Source organism: Acromyrmex echinatior, chromosome 14 (genome assembly GCF_024713525.1).
Source record: "Acromyrmex echinatior isolate Ae372 chromosome 14, ASM2471352v2, whole genome shotgun sequence".
Taxonomy (NCBI): Eukaryota; Metazoa; Arthropoda; class Insecta; order Hymenoptera; family Formicidae; genus Acromyrmex; species Acromyrmex echinatior.
The window spans coordinates 416,116-430,690 of NC_141865.1; the positions used below are offsets into that span (position 1 = coordinate 416,116).

At 30.5% G+C, this 14,575-nt stretch overlaps 1 protein-coding gene across 3 annotated transcripts in view; it reads left to right on the forward strand.

The window, feature by feature from the left end:
* Positions 1–14,575, forward strand: part of LOC105143392 (uncharacterized) — a 47,693-nt gene that overhangs the window by 26,363 nt on the left and 6,755 nt on the right. Inside the window, exon 1 of one of the 3 annotated variants that reach the window (XM_087412960.1) lies at positions 9,337–9,421. The exons of the other annotated variants lie outside the window; for them this stretch is intronic. The gene's annotated coding sequence lies outside the window, so the exon portion shown is untranslated. Of the gene's footprint in view, positions 1–9,336; positions 9,422–14,575 lie in introns of those variants that run through there. 3 annotated transcript variants of the gene reach the window in all.

Consider the following 14,575-nt stretch of genomic DNA (forward strand, 5'->3'; position numbering starts at 1 on the left):
ATTAATTTTTCAAGAAATTAATATTGGAATAAATTCGAGATCTATCAAGTAATTTAATTTCAACAGCTACAATATTCTGAAATTGATTGGAGCTGACAATGAGAATCAATTTTCATGAGGAGGAAATGTCAATTTTCTCATTATCGCAAGCGTTTTTTTAGACGTCTGAAATTCGTCAAAAAAATTGGAACGACGATGACTGGTAGAAAATAGTCTTAGTGTTTGGCAGCGAGTGGTGCCAATATTTATTAGTAAGACGGACGCTAATGGGTCCAAGTCGTTTGTTGCGGCTCAAACGAAAACGATCGCCGGCCTTCACGTTTTCGAAAGTATCATAAGAAAGCGAGACCTCACGAATGGAATTGACGTGGTGCGGCACGTGATATAACATGCGTGCTACGTGTTAATAATATTTATCCCAACATCGGACCATTTAAACGCTCGTGTAACACGTTTAAACGCAGCGTCGTGAAATTTTCCAGAAATAACTGCACGGCCCTTCGAGAACGACTGTCGATTACTTTACGACCGTCTTTGTTTTGTCTCGCGCCTAGACTAATTGGACAAACTTTATATTTATGGAAAGGATCCAAGCGTCAGTTGAAATCTTTTTTTAGAAAAAGACTTGTCTTATCAAAACTTGAACTTTGTCTTATGAAAACTTTAATTTATTACAAAATTACAAACTTGTGATAAATTACTGATCTTCGTGGAGCTATCTCGAATCAGAGTGAGATTTTCCAATAAACACTTTCAGTTCAAACTTAAGCGAGATTATTTAATTAATAATTAAAGGTACATACGCATTTATTGCTTCTCGGATATCTTGCATAGAACTGCGAGACTATAAAAGGATCATCATAGTTATCCATTCTCACGTACTTCGTTCCGGAGTATCATTTCAGGGCGCGTCGTTTTGTGGAGCAGCTTACAATTTCGGAACGAAACTATTTTCTACTAGTATCTCTTATCTTGCTCGAGTTATCCACCGTTATTGTAAATTCCGTTGCCGCACACGTGGGAATTCCGGGACATTGCAGGACATCGGATAAACCGCGGATCTCATCCCTACTGAGACGGCAATTTATTCAGATACGAAATTACGCTCACTGACAATTTCGCTGGAAAGCGGAAACCGACCAACCAAATTTGCATACAAAAATTACCGTTGCGCCGTGCAAATCGCAATTTGCGAAGGAAGAAGAAGCGTGGGATTTAACGCGAAATCCGAATTCCGATAATTCTTCTAGTTCTAAAATAGAAAGAGGACTGTATAACGTTTTGCGATAAAATAATCCTTTGCAGCAAATATAACTAAGTAGTGCAGCGTTTATGAAAAACCTATAATTATTGGAAGAACTTCGTTAAAAATTTAGAGTCCGATCGAAACTTTTACCGAAACTAAAAACGAACACTCATTACGTGTCAATTTCGACTGAATATAGCTCTTTTTCATAAATGTTAATTTTATTATTTGTAATTATTGTTTCAATAATTAAATTATGATGTTTATGAAGAAGAAGTACTTATATTCTTTGGCCAAAATTAATACACAACCGAATTCGGTTTTCGATTTCGGCCGTAATTTAATTATTATTTCAATAATAATTATGATATTTATGAAGAAAAAATATATAATATATGGACATGTCTATATATATATATATGGTCTTCATAAGATTCCTATTTTTTAATTTTGGTTTCGGTTTCGATTGAAATTTGACATGTAATCCGAGTGTTTCGGATTAGTTTCGATAAAAGTTTCGGTCGAACTCTAGTTAAAATTGATCTTGACCTTTAATGCTCCTTAGTCCTTAGGTCCAGTTTTTCATTGTCTTAACTTATGGTTAGATTTATGACGATAATGTAAAAATTGTACTTTTCTATCTATGATTAATTAAACTGATGATTTTGTAGTGAATAACTTTTTAAAGTTACTAATATAATATCAGTTTAGTGATTAGTCATAACTAGAAAAACACAATTTTTACATTCATCAGGTTAAAATTCTAAACTACACGGAGAGAATTTTTTCTTAGAGTTTACTTTGAAAATATGATAATCGTAAGACAATAATGTATTTCATAGAATTTTATAATTTAAATCTCTCTCATTTATTGATAAAACTACAATAAAATGTAAAATAAGTTTAATTAATTTTACTGAAATGCATGATAAAAATCTTTAAAATATTGTATTGTACCACAACTATTTTTTAAGTCATATTTTAAGGGTAAATTTTAAGAAAAAATTCTCTCCATTACAAATTAATAAAAAATTAAAAACCAGGCTTTACAATCAATTGATTAGATATCGATGAACTTAAACAAGGTCCTCTTGTCGAAAATAGAATTTTAAAAGTTAAGCCGTTTCTATGAAATCTTACAGACAAATGGACGAACTAACACGGTGAAATTACTATATAAAATAATTTACTACGCTCTTTAATAATAACGAACAAGACGTTTAACATTAGGAAAATACACTGTTAATAGACATTTGCATTTTTTATTATATTTTTAATTCTTAATGTATGTTGTAATAAACTAATCTACTTTTAAAGATTTAATAACACGTTGCTCGTGTTATTTAACTTTTAATTATTATTAACATTTGCATTTTATTATCAAGCGTTTCAGAAGCTTTTTATTGTTTCCCCAATTTTCCAGGATATCTCATGGTCATGTATATATCATAATTCCCATCAGTTATCGACGACTCTCATCCCATCATCTCCATACCGATTAATTACCCGTCCGTCATTTCGGATGCTCAACGAAATCCTTCGGTCTCTCAACGCAGAGAAATCGCGTCAGATGATTTCCGATGAGTGCATGCGTCATTGTTTGCATTGTTACGACCTATAAACCCATATAAACCTATATATCGACACAACGCGATTGCGCGGGGCGAAGTGACGTTAAGTGACGTTGATTGTTATCAATGAATGCGCGACGATGACACACATTATCTTGATATATCATTCATCATTTTCACTTGCGAATTTAGTACCTACGTGTCGCGCGGGAATAAAATGCATACAAATGCACTTCAACGATGCAATCTCGCGTGATATCAAACGAAGTTAAACGAAGGCATTTTTGTCGAATTCCATCTGAATCTAATTTTCTTTGCCTCCCGGCAACCAATCATAGATATTCTTTTTTTTCACACAGTAAACAAATCTATAGTTTTAAAATCGATCGTCTGGAAGCAAGGATGAGAGAGAGAGAGAGCTTTAAATTATTCCAATTTCTAAATATAGGAGCTTATTGCAGGATATTTTGAAGCTTTCGAAAATTATTCGTACGCGAATTGTTCAGAAATTATTTTCTCATTTATTGTATTTAATGGAAATATCGAAATCGAGAGCCTACGACACGCTAATGGGCATTCTATTCTAATCGAGTCACTTGCTTCTGACAAGGGGCGGTGACATATAATATCAAGATATTTATATACCGCACAAGCTCTTTTTCTCTCTTCCTCTTTTTCTCCATGGAAAATGTTATAGAGGGCAAAATGCTCCGGATGAAGTGCCTACGAGAGTGGCAAGCGAGAGTGCAGCATGGAGCGATATGTAGACAAGCATAGCAGAAATACATTTCCTCTCAAATTTCTTGATGAAATCCAAGTCGATCTGTTCGTGTCGAGAATTTTTGTGAAATATTTCCACACATTTCGAATACTCTTTGAAAGTTTGATAATTAAGATCTTTTTCAGCGAAGTTCTATTCTATCTAAAATTTAAATAACTTAGAGTAACTTATTTGATGAATTTTACTATATGCTTGAAAAAGTACGGTACAAAAAAATACGTTTCTCGCATGGAGGGTATCCTGTTATTGTGCATGCTATAATGCAATCACGTTGGGAATAAACATTGTAACAAAGGGAATGTTTCTCGTTCGTGTGTCGTTTCCGATTTATCCGATTTCTGCATGAAACTGCATTTGTTGTGTATATTTTTAATCACGCTTTTATTAATTAATCTCTTTAGAAATACATGGCGATAAATAAATAAAGTTTTAATAATACGCACGCAAAATGAATCAGTTGAATTATTTATTTTTTAAACAAAATGCAGTTTGCCCTTCAGTTTCGACGTATTCATTTTCGCGATAACGATAACAAGTTAAATTTGACATTGATCGAGATTGTTTCTGTACTCCGTGCTTGTTTATCAGATGTACCGGCGCACTTCGCCAACGGGGAAACTGTTTACCATCGAGCACGACAAAATTAGAACAATACACGAACCGTTTTTTTTAACATGATCCCTACTACTCTGCTTTGTAACAATTGTTCCGTCAACGTTGAGTCTTTTGGCAAATTTCCCGCACAAACCGTGCGAAGTCCGCAGGCGTCGTTAATTAATTAATATCACTTTTTAACGCGAAACCCACGCGTGGTTGCAGTAATATTCGCGCCTTTTATCTCATTTTAATTAACATAGATTATTTTACCTGCAAAAAGGAAAAATAACACCCATTTGTGTTATAATTACATTAAGAATTTAAGTTCAATTTACACGTCAGAACAGTAGATACAATAAAAAAATTTTAGATCGATTTACCCGACGAATAAATGTTATTCCTCGTTTTATTCAGTAACTAAGGACACTCTCTAGATGTGGAACGCACATTTGAAATACAGTTTGTTGCAAAAGATAATTCTTTGTGTAACAAAATGTTACTTTTAATTCAAGAGATTTTTTCAAGAGTGTCTTTGATATCTAACACAATTGTATTTGACACATTCATTCGGAGAAAAAAAAATGGTTGTAATTACCATAATTTAATTATAGTATAGTCATTTTTCGGGACAACTATATATTTATAATTTATATATTTATACGAGTTTTAACTACGCGAAGAGAACGATTTTGTTGAAGTATCCAAAAATTTAGCTAGATATAAATCTGAAAATAATTTTGTTAGACTATCAAAATTTTTAGATAGGATACATTTTGACATTCTAGCAATCAGTTTGAGTGTGCTAAAAATTTTGGTCTAACAAAATGATTTTCAGATCTACATCTAGTTAAATAAGATAGCAAATGCTTCAGCAAAATTCTCTCTGTGTACGCAAATATAGACGATTCTGCTATTAATAATAGTCACACACATCATTGTTTGAAAATCTTGAATTTCTTCTTAACATATTTTTTAATTATTATTATTATATAAGTAAGAAGTGAATTTAAGAAAATAGTTATATTTATTATAATTGCGATTGCATTTACCGAATAAAAATATGTTTTTTATTTACTATTTATATTTTGATGTTTTGTTATGAATATTTGAAATTATAATATATAGTACAATTTTTTCATGTTGAGAGAACTTACATATATATGGTACTATTATTACTAACATAGTAATAATAACCATAAAAATGGAGCTTCTAACTATAATTATTTTACTACTCAATGTCATAAATAGTGAACACTTTTCTCTCAGTGTTTCTTTGGCAAATTAGACAACTGAACATGATGTTATTATGCGGATTTCCTTTACGGACGAACATTTTTAATCTTTCGTCATGACGGTGGCATCTATAAGAAGCCAAGTTTCCCTTCTTTTCCGTGTTATGTTTAATTTATGAAACGTCGCTTGTAAGTTTCGAGGGGTGCACCCCACGTTAAGGATTAAAATACTCTTTTATGCATGAGCCTTTATTTTATCTGTGTCATAACGCAATAATTTATCGTTACGCGTTGTAAAAATAAACACTAACATTAGTTTTTGTAAATACTCAAGGAACAAAAGCAAGGAACAAAAAAACCAGCTGCACTTGTGTAAAATGGTAACACAGCGTATATTTTGAAAGAATACTGAAAGAAGTGCCTTCGTGTTTTATGCGAAGATATTTTATGCATACGGCAGCTTTATGCGTACGACCTATTGCGAGAGGCACGTAGAAGTCAAAACTGATACAATCTCGACAATTACAAAAGTTATGAGCAAGATTTCTATATTTTTCTATGTTTATTTTCATAGAAACATATTTTTAATAAGAAATAAAATATTATTGTATATTTTTAACTTTTTAAAATGTTTATTAGCATCAAATTATTTACAGCTTTTTAGGATGTTTATTAGCATTTATATTATTAAATTGTTTGGTAATTTAATTTTTATATTACTATCTCCCTTTGGTTTAAGATTGCGTTTAAAGATTAAAAATGATTTTAACGCGTAGTTATAGAACTGGATACGTATACAGGATGTCTCACAAAATCCCTTTTCGTCTCAAAATTACCTCAAGAATACGTTCTTAAGAGGAAATACGATAGTTGCGAGACCTATATAAATTCAAATATTAAGTATTAAGATCTAGCTCAGATCGATAAGGCTTTCTCATTTCTTATTATATATTTTGACATACATAGAGAATAGGGGGTAAGATGACGAATTATTAATTTTTTAAAGATAATAAATGAAAAGCAGATGCTTAACTCATTAAAGGTTTTAAGTAATAATACATAATCTCTTATAGTTTGAATTCAATCCGACTACAAAAGTAGATAATATATTAAGAAATATGTTTTGGATGCATTCGCTTGTAATTTTGCAGTATTTGTAAATAAGGAATGACATAATTATAGTAAATACTTTCATTTTTTTAAATAAAATTGCAATATTGTATAACTAAAAGCGAATACAATAACATATTAATTTTTTTATACTTTCATTTTTTTTAAATTGCAATATTGTATAACGCGATAATAACAATATTGTAAAAAGTGAATACAATAACATATTAATATTTTTTTTATTTTTCGCATTACAATGGTTTTATTAATTAAATAAAAATATACGGTAAGATGACGAATGTCGTGTATGGATAAAATGACGCTCTCATAGAGGCAGATTGTAAGTTATACTCACGAGTAACGCGTGACGTTTTCGCAACTCAAATAATAAATAATTTGATGCTCATGATTCAAATCTTTCTTCCCACAATACAATCAATATGACTAATATAGACATTCTTACGAAGAAGAGAAGAATTATGTAATATGTACACATTGTTCCTGTATGTTAAATAATTTTACATAACATTTCTTAATATCACAATCAAAAATTAACATTTATATTTTATAATATAACTTTCACGTTTGTCTCATATAAAATACCTACTTGATTAAAAATAAGGCTAATTATAAACATTTTTCTGTGATATTAAGATATTAAGATTTCATGTGATATAATTGTGACATCCAAGTTTAGTTTTAATGTTCTTTAATAATTTTATTTAAATCTTATTTTATTTTTGACACACAATAGCAAGTAGATATTATTTTACTAATAAGTTTATTATATAATTACTACATACAATACATATAATACATAAATATAATGATGTTAATATTAACGTTTCAATAATTTTATTTTCATATATTTCAAATTATATAAAGATTTTATTTTATTTATATTTTTCTCTAAAACTTCTTATAACATATTAAAACAATATATAAACATATTATAATCTTTTTTTACTCATAAAAAGTATATTTTTAACTTAAATTGACTTTTCGTTATCTTATTCACATGTGGAGGCAAGATAACGAAATTGATATGTTCTTTAAAAAATTAAATTTTAAAGAATTGTAATTTATTTAACAATTTTATAATTTTTACAAATGATAACTAAGACTATAGTGAACTTGAAAAAAAAATAAATCAATCTCTTTACCTCATCACAGAAATTAAGAAAAATCGACAAACTTTAAGGTCATTATCTTACTTCCCTTTTCCTTATTTATCGAATCGCCACACACAATGTAAGATATCTTAATGAGCCAATATTTATTTATCGAATGATGTGAAGACTTAAATCTTCTTTTAAATTGATCAAGCCACATTTATTATCATGTGAAATAATAATTTATGATTTCTTCATGATACAGTAAATCCGTACGTCTGGAAACTGTATCTCTCGATTCTCTGGAGAATCATAAATTTTCGAGAACTTTGATCACGAGTATCCTAAAATCTATATCTATCAAGGGGTGAATAACATGAAGAGTGATTTCAAAATGTGAACCTGTCAAAAATATCTACGCGTACGACAACGTCAAATGCGCGTTAAAGCTGCCAAAATAAATAGCAATGGACCGATAGAGAGAGATCCGAGATCCAAGTCTACTTCCTATCCTCAATTTTTAACGTATCGCTACGAGTGATTTTATCTACTTAGATTCGATTCTTGCGGCATTAATTAGCATTAGCTTTGAGCAACTTTAATAAAGCAACTTTAATAAACAACTTTTTTATTAATGAAATATTTTTATAAATGAAAAAAGGAAGGACGTGCATTATACATATCTTGATATTTCCGAATTATAACTCTATACTCGGGAAATATTTTAAATTAAGATCAAGTTTCAGATTTTATTTTAAGATGCTGTTTGTCTAATATTTCACGCGATGTGACGAGAGAGTAATATAACTGTTAGGATAATGTTTTACACGATATACGAGCGCGTCTCCTTTCGGATTACATATCACTCCGTACGAGATAAGGTGATGAAATTGTAGTTTTTATTCTCTAAAAATATACATGGAAGTCGATTATGAGGGTGAATAGCGAAATTTATTGGGGTTATTCGGGAGAATCGCTTTTTTTGCGATACCAATATCATTTGCATAATCTACCGTGCTATTGTGTTCCGACTTCTCGGTGATTTTTAGCGAGCATAATTCGCCTTCTGGAGGTATAAGCACGATAGGTAAATTTCACCAAGCCTTATTGAGCATTAAAGTAAGGATCCCTCTTTATACGAAAACTGCCGTAACGTAAAATCGCTAGAGAGAAGCAATTTGTTTTCTTATCGATTGTTCAGAAATAGACATTGTTTATTTGAAAGTAACTGAACAGTTAACTAATTTCGTTTACTTCTTACATCTCTTATTTATTTCTCAAGGCTCTTTTAAAGAACTAAAATGATAATTTAGACTCTGACGAATATATCACTGAGTTCTAATTCCCTTTCTTTGAGCCAACACAGGATATCAGTGTGTAAAATTTTATTATTGTTTGCAATTGACAAACAAATGATAACATATACGTTTCACGATACAAACAAATGATAACACATGTGTTTCATACATTAGCATAGATTGGAAACGTCATGAATTTAACTAGGAGAATGTAAAGATCTTAGATGAAAAAAAGATTTTATAAAAGACTGTTCTGAAAGACTTCTGAAATGTTACACATAAAACGACAGATTAATGACTTGATTTTACAAAATGTCACGATACTTCTTAATCCTCTATATTCTAATCTATTGTGACTTGTTGCTCCCCTCTCTCCTACGATTTTATATGTATCGGTTGATGTTTGTCGCGAGAACTTTCATTAGATCCATAGCGCGCGAGCTGTCGACATCTCCAATAATGTAATACTTTTACGTAAGTTTTTGATGAAATGATATTATTTTAATTTATAAATAACAATAAAAAATTCAATGTTTAGTCAATTTGGCAATTTAAGACATAGATCTAAATGAACGAATTTATGAGGTGACACACGCGAGAACATCACGCTAATGTTTCGTTAAAAAAAAAAGATAATTCTGATTTGAATCTAATGCTTTGTAAGATCAATTATGAAATTGACTACACAATTTTGACTTATGTATTCTTTTATTCATGCACTGAAGAGAGTTCAAACCAGGAGGGGTGCTATTCTATAACTTTCTGTACACGCCTACTGATAGTTGTCGGTATCATTATGTATCTTGCGTAGCTTTTTTACCACACAAAATATCTGCGTAAAATAACGAAAATTATCGGTAGACGTGTAAAACGTTATAGAATAGCGCTCTTGAGATCGAAATGTAAGCGTTATCATTTGTTTGTATCAATTGTATAAAATAAAATTTTTTTTTACACACTGATGACATTCTGTTTGACTTAAAAAAAGGCAATTATCATTCGGTCTCTTAAAGAAATGAAGAAGAATTGTGAATTAATCTCTCTAATGTTTCCCTAAAATCTTCTCTCTAATGTCGCTAAATACATTGTTAAATTCATAATATCAAATTATGCTCAATTTGAGTTATTTTTAATCATCTCTAATATATCATTAATTTGATTAAAATAATAGTTAAACAATTTAACTCAAGAAAATGTATTAAATTTGACTTAAAAATTTAAATTGTTATTAATCAAGGTTCACAAAAATGGAAATCAGGGATTAAAGAAAATGAAGTCAGAGAAAATCAGAAAAGGAGAATTTTATAAAATTTTCTGGAAAATTAAATTAATGACTTTTAAGAAATTTAATATGCGTACGTCACATTTATGCAGTTTTGGAATACTACCAACTTTTATATAATTAAATGGATGTGGTATCAGCAACATTAGTAGATTTACATTGCTGTGTTAAATTGTTCTCACTAAAATATTTAATAATAAATAAATAATTATATATTAATTAAATAAATTAATTAATATGAATTTTCTAAATCAGAATAAAAATACAAAAAATTTCAAAATATGATTAAAGGGAAAATCATGGAATTTCGTCTGTAAATCAGAATTAAGAAAATTTAATATGTAAAATTTGTAAATGAATAATAATATGAACGATGTTTACTTGGAAACTAATCACAGAAATGGATTGATTTACATTTTGACACACATGGAAATTAAAAATAACAAAATATTGCTCCTTTGATATCTATCAGTATACAAGATAATGATAATGACAAGCTTTCGCAAAATTTGAAACGTTTATTTAGACGAAAATAAATCATATTGTGCTCGATGTTAGTAACTTTTATTAACAGATTTTTTTGTGTTTGGTGATATAAAGTGTGATCAATTTATATTAGAAAGAAAAAGTATCCGAGCTATTTCTAATGTTCGCTATACTTCGTCGATACGTTTGTAATGAAGAACGCATTGCATTAAAATAGCCATCGAGTTGTGCACAATGTGCATCGCAGCAGTGGAATCAAGGGCACGATCTCGGCATTGTCGGCATGCGTCAGCGATGTACGAGGACGAGCAAACATGTCGGAATAACGTTGGATATAAAATCATTGTTTTCGCCCGATAAACGACTCAGTGTCTCGCCCAAATTGTTGTTGGCCGGCACGAAAACGTCACAATATAATCGCCAATAAATTCAGTTTAGTACAAGAAAGCCATAATTTTATTTAGAGATCGTTTTGTTATCTTTATGCAACAACGTTGTCGAATGCACAATATTGTCTGTCTGTAATATCAAAGAAAAGTAACGAGAAATTTACCAAATTTATTACATACTTATTTCTAATGTAATTTATTCTTCTAACGTTTTTCTAAATCACTAGATAAAGAAAATGTGACAAAAATGATTTTATCAATATAATGACTTTGTAAGAAACATATTTCTGCTCCTCATATTTCGAAAATGTGGGAATTAGAGAATAATATCATTTATCTATAATATATTTATGTATATTATATAATATATAATATTATTTATCTACAATACATATATTTATCTATATTAATCCATAAAAAAAATATCCAGAAATTTACAAATTTATTTTTCGTATTATTGATATAACATTTTTCCAAATTTTTTTAAATTGTTAGATAAAGAAAATGTAAGGAAGAAAGTTTTGTCAATGTAATGACTTTATGAGAAATGAATATTTGCTTCTTGTATTTCGAAAATGTGGGAGGGAATTAGAGGATGATATCATTTATCTATAATATAAAAAAAACAATTATATTTCTCATATTATTAATGTAACATTTTTCTAATGTTCTTCTAAATTATTGGATAAAGAAAATGTAATGAAGAAAATTTTGCCAATGTAATGACTTTATGAGGAACAGATTTTTGCTCTTTGTATTTCGAAAATGTGGGAGGGAATTAGAGGATGATATCATTTATCTATAATATAAAAAAAACAATTATATTTTTCATATTATTAATGTAACATTTTTCTAATGTTCTTCTAAATTGTTGGATAAAGAAAATGTAACGAAGAAAATTTTGCCAATGTAATGACTTTATGAGGAATAGATTTTTGCTCCTTGTATTTCGAAAATGTGGGATGGAATTAGAGGATGATATCATTTATCTATAATATAAAAAAAACAATTATATTTCTCATATTATTAATGTAACATTTTTCTAATGTTCTTCTAAATTATTGGATAAAGAAAATGTAACGAAGAAAATTTTGCCAATGTAATGACTTTATGAGGAACAGATTTTTGCTCCTTGTATTTCGAAAATGTGGGATGGAATTAGAGGATGAGTGCAGGTTAATGTGACGAGCTAATGTACGGTCGCAATTTCGCCACAGTACAAACAAGAAAGAACGGATGCAAACGCGAACTTGTCACATTAAGATAATGAACCGTAACGACTTGTACATACGCACTCGGTAGCGTCTGCCAAGCGAGAAAGATGACGATTAAATGAGCGGGATGAGGGCCAGAGGCACATTGGTAAATTCTCCATTGTCGCATTTGGCTGTCGCGGATAATAACACGACGCAATTCTTCGAAGGGATTCGGAATCGCATCGAGAATCACGCCCAACTATCCAAGGATCCACCTCTATTAATAGTTCGTATTAGTAGTGACGATCGCTCTATAGATAGCAGAGAAGTAGATGCCTCGGTGATCCCCACAAACTTACGAACGCGCATCATTAACGTAGCTTGCGAGCACAAATATATCGTGCCGCGATAGCGAGCACAGACCGAAGCACAGATTTTTGCATAATGCATAATGCATAAAGCATAAGAAAATCAGCCAATCAGCGTCTTTAATTTATTTTGTGGAAAGAAAGAAAATAAAGGACTTCAATTGGTTCATTTTCTTATACATTATACGTCATGCGTTATGCAAGACTGTGCTCCCGCCTATGACGAGATCACGATAGCGATCTTGTTCGCCGCAACGCTGAATTTGACGCGGATAATTTAACCGGGATATTGTTGTGATCCGTTCATCATTCAGAGGTGCTTTAGGAATTCAGGATACCATTTTATTCTTGTTGTTCATCGAATGTTAAATAAGGATAAAATGATAACCTAACTGTTAAATCTATATATAAATGTGCAACTATTTTGACGTCATTGTAATGTTATAATGACTTGTGCTTTATTTGGGAGTTAAGATATACTGCGTTTGAAACTTGCAGAAATTAATGCATAGACTTTTGATAGTCACGAATTAGTTTAAACCTTTATTTAGAAAAATCCTAAGATTTTCCTTTAGTTTATCTTTTATTTTCTCTAAGAAAATATGATCACAGTATCTATAGATGCATCCGGGTGAAGTTTCTGAACGCAGTTCAGCAATCACGCTAATAAGATCACGTCTTCGTTTCGTGAGAATTACAACTGGACACTTTCGTGGGTGGATTCTCTCGCGAATGGAACTGGGCGTCTCTGAAATGTCAAGATTAACGCGCGCTTCTCGAGTCGCGTCTATAAGAATAATCTTTTGAACTGTAAGACGCAATATCAACAACCTTACATCTGCTACACGAGAAAATCAATAAATTCCAATCGCATTTTGACAATCGTTGATTTATACCAGCTGGACGCAGTCACGAGGACCTGTTGCTGCAACAACGATATGCACGCGGTTACATTTCTGTACGCATTTTCTGTACGCGCGTGACAACGGATTTATGGTGACACACGTTCGACAATTTACGTGTACATTAGCCTTCGGTATGCAAAGGCAACGGTGCATGACAGGAATGACAGAGGATCGCCAAAGGAGGAGGGATATTTCCACTTTGGAACTCGGCCAATGGCCGTGTGCTTTGAAATCTTATATATTGATCTTGCTTAATCTCGCTCACATGCTCTACCTGCTCCATATTGCCCTAATTCATCTACAGTGATTACTTCCCGTGATGCTGCGCCAGGCGTTCGGAATCACTCGTTAAGAACACTGTATATTGCTAATTAAATTTTGGAATATTAAAACTAACGATCGTCTCTCTCAAGATCGTGTAATAATATATAAATACATTCTTTAAAATAAAATTAAAAGGTCATTTCGAGATTAAAATGAATATACATATTTATATAACTTTATAGAGATATAGGAAGATATAATCATACTGTAATTTGAAAAAAAGAACATTTTATATCTTGAAAATTCAGCATTTTCTTTAATTTTCAAGTACATATTGTACATAATTGAGAAACTTCAACTTTGAGATCGTGCACACAATTGATAAGAAATCATTTTCATCTTTCCTCTAAACAATCTAAAAGCTTGACATCTTGCTTTTAAAACGTTTTAATAAATCGAATTGTAATTTTTTCTTCAAGTCATCACGATTTGAAAGAATCACGATGCAATTTTAATTATTTCTATTACCAGAATTTTTATTATTTTTGCCGCTGATTTTTTGCAAATCCTTTTTTATTAAAATATAATACATATAACTATAAATATGTTTTTATTTAATTCAATCATGGTTTAATGAAAATAATCTATAAATATAATATACACTAATATATAGGTTTTTTTAAATGGCAATAATTTTACAATCATACAAAAACCATGCAAGTACATTTTGTTTCGGAG